Raw genomic sequence first — 6056 nt, 5'->3', positions numbered from 1 at the left:
ATACTACGAGGTGAGTCTTCTGACTATACTGCACCCGGAAGGGTTTGACTGTGTGACCGGAAGGTCGGATATGCTATGTCTTTTATATGTGCTATAATTGAAAGGAATAGTTGCTATGCATGCTATGTATGTTTCTATGGGCCGGAAGGCAATGTATTATGTGACAGGAAGGTCAGTGATGATTTATGATATATGTGATATATGTGTTAGAGTAAATGTATTATGTGTTATATATGTTAATGGGCCGGAAGGCAATCATGTTATGGGCCGGAAGGCAATTTATCTTATGGGCCGGAAGGCAATTATCTTATGGGCCGGAAGGCAATTATTTTATGGGCCGGAAGGCATTGTACTGTGGACCGAAAGGTCCGGGCCTGGAAAGGCGTATATGAGTAAGTGGTATACTGGGGAACTCACTAAGCATTTATGCTTACAAGTTGTTATGTATGTGTTTCAGGTACTAGCGAGGACTGTGGGAAGGCGCCGGCGTGACGCGTACACACTGCCATTGTTGGAGATCTTGGGGATTCTTTTAATTGTATTTTGAAATGAGACTTGGAATAAATACTTTTGTTTGAATAAAATAGTTTTATTTTAAATGAAAAATTTATTTGAAAATTTGAGCTATTACAATTGGTATCAGAGCCTTGGTTTGAGGGATTCGGGTGTACCTTCGGGTGTAACTGAACTCAAACCGAGGATTTGAGGAAAGATCTTTTAAAAATAATAAAGACGTAAAATTTTATTAATGGTAAAGCGGTAAACAAGCACGGAGCAGTGTGTACGATCAGCCAGCGCCCGAACGGTAAAGTTCCCCAGAATACCTTACAATGTTATGTTATGCACTGAATTATGAATTGTTATGCATGCTAGAAGACTAGGTATACATGATAGGACTAGAATGGCCTGTTTTGTGATGCCTTAGTCTAGGGAGGTTGCTTATATGAGATATTCGGTAGCGTGCTAGTAGATAGTGCATACTAGAAGTAGAGTACTCATTATTCGGGGTTTAGGGAGGAAGATTTGGGACGAATACTGATACGGTGTGGTCGGTAGTATTGGGCCCGTACTACCGAAGACACCGGGTCGGTGGAAGACCCAAGTAAGAATCCATGGATATCGGAGACTGAGTAGGATTGCGTTATTGAGTACAATTGTACTTGATAGAGTCTCTGATAATCTTATGTTGTATTTCAGAGACATCATGGTTACGACACGCCACGGAGCGAGTTCGAGCAGTATGAGTGACGAAGAGATTCGTCAGATGATTCAGGAGGAGGTAGCTGCGGCGGTTCGGGCTGAGATCCCGGAGATGTTTGGGTCCATTAAGACCACCCTGATGGAGGAGTTTGAGGAGCGGTACGCCGCACTGACTGAAGCTGCAGTCGCTGCCGCTACCGCAGCTGTGGCCGCTGCTAGGCCGCAAGGGGGTGATTCGTTGCTATTCCGAGAATTCAGTAACACAAAACCCCCTGAGTTCGATGGAACGCAGGATCCAATTGCTGCGATGAGGTGGATCGCCGATATTGAGGGGTGCTTCTACACTTGCTCATGCCTGGAGCACCTGAGGGTACGGTTCGCCTTGAACCAGCTCCGACTGGGAGCGAAGGATTGGTGGAAGTTCGTGACGGCGAACTTCACTCTGGCGGAGATTACAGCGGTGACGTGGGAGAGGTTCACTGAGATGTTCAGGGACGAGTACGTTCCCCCGGTGGAGAGGGAGCAATTGATTCAGGAGTTCTTGACCCTTAAGCAGGGTACTGATTCTGTGGCAGTGATCATGCGGAAGTTTCATGAGAGGGCGATGTTCTGCCCTGAGCTGGTATCTACAGAGCACTCACGGATGAGCCGGTATTTGGGCGTTCTGAGGAGGGATATCCAGGAATTTGTGTCAAACTCCACCTATCGTACTTTCACTGAGCTTCAGGCGAACGCCAGGAAGCGCGAGATCGAGTTGGAGACTCAGGCGAGGGAGGAGGCCGAGTCTCGACAGGTGGATCGGCGGCCAACTCAGTCTCAGCCGGCAGCCAAGCGGATCAAGTCCGCTGATTCGAGGATGGGAGGTCCGAAGGGCCGCACTTGTGGAAAGTGCGGCAAGAGTCATGAGGGGGCGTGTAGAGCGGGTGGTTGCTACAAGTGTGGCAAGGAAGGACACATTGCCAGGGATTGTCCTAAGGGGTTTATGGTTTGCTTCCATTGCAACCAGACAGGCCATCGGAAGGCCGAGTCCCCGCAGCTTCGTCAGGGAGCTACACCTACTACCAGGACTATTGAGACCCGACCGGCGAAGGTCGAGGCCCCGAGGGCTCGCGGGAGAGCCTTTCAGCTGACTGCGGAGGAGGTCCGCGCTGCGCCCGATGTTGTGGCAGGTATGTTATCATTCACGTATTTACTTAAAAGTCGAAATGGTATGCTTATGTTAATGTATGTGTAGGTACTTTTCTTGTGAACTCTATGCCTGCTCTAGTGTTATTTGACTCGGGTGCGAGTAGATCTTTTGTATCGTTAACCTTTAGTCAGCATATCCACATTAGTCGTGAGTCGTTAAGTCGGCCTCTGAGCGTTTCTATAGCGGCCGAGAGGGTGGTTTGTGCTACTGAGGTTTTTCGGGGATGCGTGCTAGAGATTTTTGGGGTTGCGTTCCCGATTGATCTAATTCCTATTGCGATGGGTGATGTCTGTGTCATCGTGGGCATGGACTGGTTCAGCCGATTCAGCGCTGTCATCGACTGTGAGCGCCAGCTGGTGACTATACGAGACCCTAGTGGGGGAGTTCTTACGGTGTACGGCGAGGGTACCCGTTCGGGATCAGCTTTTTGTTCGGCCGCTAGGGCGAGGCAGTGTCTACAGCAGGGATGTAAAGGTTTTGTGGCGTATGTGATGGATACGCGGGAGGCTTCCGAGAGACCGAGGACAGTGGAGGAGGTACCAGTGGTGCGCGAGTTTCCAGATGTCTTTCCCGAGGATTTGCCGGGAGTACCTCCTGCGAGGCAAGTGGAGTTTGGTATCGATCTGATTCCGGGGGCTGTGCCTATTGCGAAGGTGCCTTATCGTCTTGCACCTCCAGAGATGCAAGAGTTGTCCTCGCAACTCCAGGAGTTGCTGGGGAAGGGATTTATTCGGCCGAGTAGCTCGCCGTGGGGAGCACCGATTCTATTCGTCAAGAAGAAGGATGGTTCACACCGGATGTGTATTGATTACCGGGAGTTGAACAAGGTGACGGTCAAGAACCGCTATCCGTTACCGAGGATCGATGATCTATTCGATCAGTTGCAAGGGGCATCTTGGTTTTCCAAGATCGATTTGAGATCAGGGTACCATCAGGTAAGAGTGCGGGATGAGGACGTCCAGAAGACAGCATTTAGGACGCGATATGGGCATTACGAGTTCGTGGTGATGCCTTTTGGGCTCACCAATGTCCCGGCAGTGTTCATGGACCTCATGAATAGGGTATGCAGGCCGATGCTGGATCGGTCTGTGATTGTATTTATCGACGACATCCTGGTGTATTCTCGGTCTAGAGAGCAGCATGAGGGACATTTTAGGGAGGTCCTTGAGGTACTGAGGTCGGAGAAGTTATATGCGAAATTCTCCAAATGTGACTTCTGGTTGCGGGAGGTCCAATTTCTGGGACATGTTGTTAATCAGGCAGGGATATTGGTTGATCCGGCCAAGGTGGAAGCAGTGATGAGTTGGGAGGCACCGAAGTCACCTTCCGAGATCAGGAGTTTCCTTGGGTTGGCGGGGTACTATCGGAGGTTTATTAGGGATTTCTCCAAGATCGCTGTACCGCTCACCAGATTGACCCGGAAGGGTGTTACATTCTCATGGGGACCCGAGCAGCAGACTTCCTTCGAGACACTTTGTCAGAGACTGTGCGAAGCCCCGGTATTAGCTCTCCCGGAAGGGATGGAGGACTTTGTCGTATATTGCGACGCATCGATTTCGGGACTGGGTGCAGTGTTGATGCAGAGGGGCCATGTGATAGCTTATGCATCGAGACAGCTGAAGCCTCACGAGGTGAGGTATCCCACACATGACTTAGAGTTGGGGGCAGTGGTGTTTGCTCTCAAAATTTGGCGTCACTACCTGTACGGGGTTCGTTGTACTATATACACGGACCATAAGAGTTTGAAGTATTTGATGGATCAACCCAACCCAAATATGCGTCAGAGGAGATGGTTGAACGTGGTTAAGGATTATGACTGTGAGATCCTATACCACCCAGGCAAGGCTAATGTGGTAGCCGATGCATTGAGTCGTAGAGCGGAGAGCACTCCATTGCGAGACGTATGTTTGAGACTGACAGTGATGACCCCGATATTGGATGCTATTCGTGGGGCGCAGGCCGAGGTTGTGAGATCCGAGATGCAGAAGAAAGAGAGAGTCGTTGGGTTAATTTCAGAGTTCGTTAAGGATGGACGAGGACTTCTGACGTTTCAGGGTCGGATTTGGGTACCATTTGTGGGCGGTACGCATGCTACTTTGATGGAGGAGGCTCATAGATCGAAATTCTCGATCTATCCCGGTGCTACAAAGATGTATTTGGATTTGAGAAAGGAATATTGGTGGCCTTGTATGAAGAGAGACGTCGCTTGGTTCGTTGAGAGGTGTTTGACCTGCCGTAGGGTTAAGGCCGAACACCAGAGACCGCATGGTAAGTTGCAGCCCTTGGAGATTCCTGAGTGGAAGTGGGAACAGATTACGATGGATTTCATCACCAAATTGCCGAGGACTGCCAGAGGAGTTGATGCAATTTGGGTGATTGTGGATAGGTTGACGAAGAGTGCACACTTCCTTGCCATTAGCGAAAGTTCATCAGCGGAGAAGTTAGCGGAGTTATACGTGAGAGAGATAGTATCTCGGCATGGAGTGCCGATCTCGATTGTTTCAGACCGTGATGTACGCTTCACTTCCAGATTCTGGAAGAAATTCCATGAGGAGCTGGGTACTAAACTGCATTTTAGTACCGCATACCATCCCCAGACAGACGGTCAGAGCGAGCGGACGATTCAGACATTGGAAGACATGCTTAGAGCGTGTGTGTTAGACTTCGGGGGTAGCTGGGATGCGCATTTGCCTTTGGCTGAGTTTTCCTACAACAACAGCCATCATTCGAGCATTGGTATGCCACCTTTTGAGTTGTTGTATGGTAGGAGGTGTCGGACTCCCATCTGCTGGGGAGAGGTGGGACAGAGAGTGATGGGCAGTACAGAGATCGTACTTCAGACGACCGAGCAGATTCAGTAGGTTAGGCAGAGGTTATTGACCGCCCAGAGTCGACAGAAGAGTTATGCGGACAGACGCCGGTCCGAGCTGGAATTCCAGGTTGGTGATTTCGTCCTCCTGAAGGTTTCTCCCTGGAAGGGAGTGATCCGGTTCAGAAAGTGGGGCAAATTAGGGCCCCGGTTCATAGGTCCGTTTCGGGTAATTGCAAGAGTAGGTCGGGTAGCTTATCGGTTGGAGTTGCCAGCAGAGTTGGGTCAGATACACAACACCTTTCACGTATCACAGTTGAGGAAGTGTATAGCCGATGAATCGGCAGTGGTTCCGTTAGAGGACATTCAGGTGGATGCGAGCCTGAATTACGCCGAGAGACCAGTAGCTATCAGGGATCGGAAGATCAAGGTTCTGCGGAGCAAGGAGGTACCTCTGGTGTTGGTTCAGTGGCAACACCGGAAGGGATCGGAGATGACTTGGGAGCCGGAGCGTGAAATGCGGGAGCAACATCCGGAGTTATTCGCAGAGAGAGACTTCGAGGGCGAAGTCTAGTTCTAGTGGGGGAGAGTTGTAACAGCCCGGAATTTCAGGTATTGTTTTGAAACTATTTTTGGGACAATTTAGGGAGGGACTCGGCGAGTTGGTGCCTGACTCGCCGAGTAGGACCACAGGCTTGGTCGCGGATGCGCGACTGGACTCGACGAGTCCAGATATGGACTCGGCGAGTCGACGCTGTTCAGCAGAAACCCTATCCGTTTCGTTTGGAACGTATATAATGCCTCTTAGGCCGTCATTGCATGTTTTTGGCCGGTTGTGAAGGAACTAAGCATCTGTGG

Source organism: Lactuca saligna, chromosome 8 (assembly GCF_052625555.1).
Source record: "Lactuca saligna cultivar CGN05327 chromosome 8, ASM5262555v1, whole genome shotgun sequence".
Classification (NCBI taxonomy): Eukaryota; Viridiplantae; Streptophyta; class Magnoliopsida; order Asterales; family Asteraceae; genus Lactuca; species Lactuca saligna.
Note: the sequence above shows the minus strand (reverse complement) of the source record.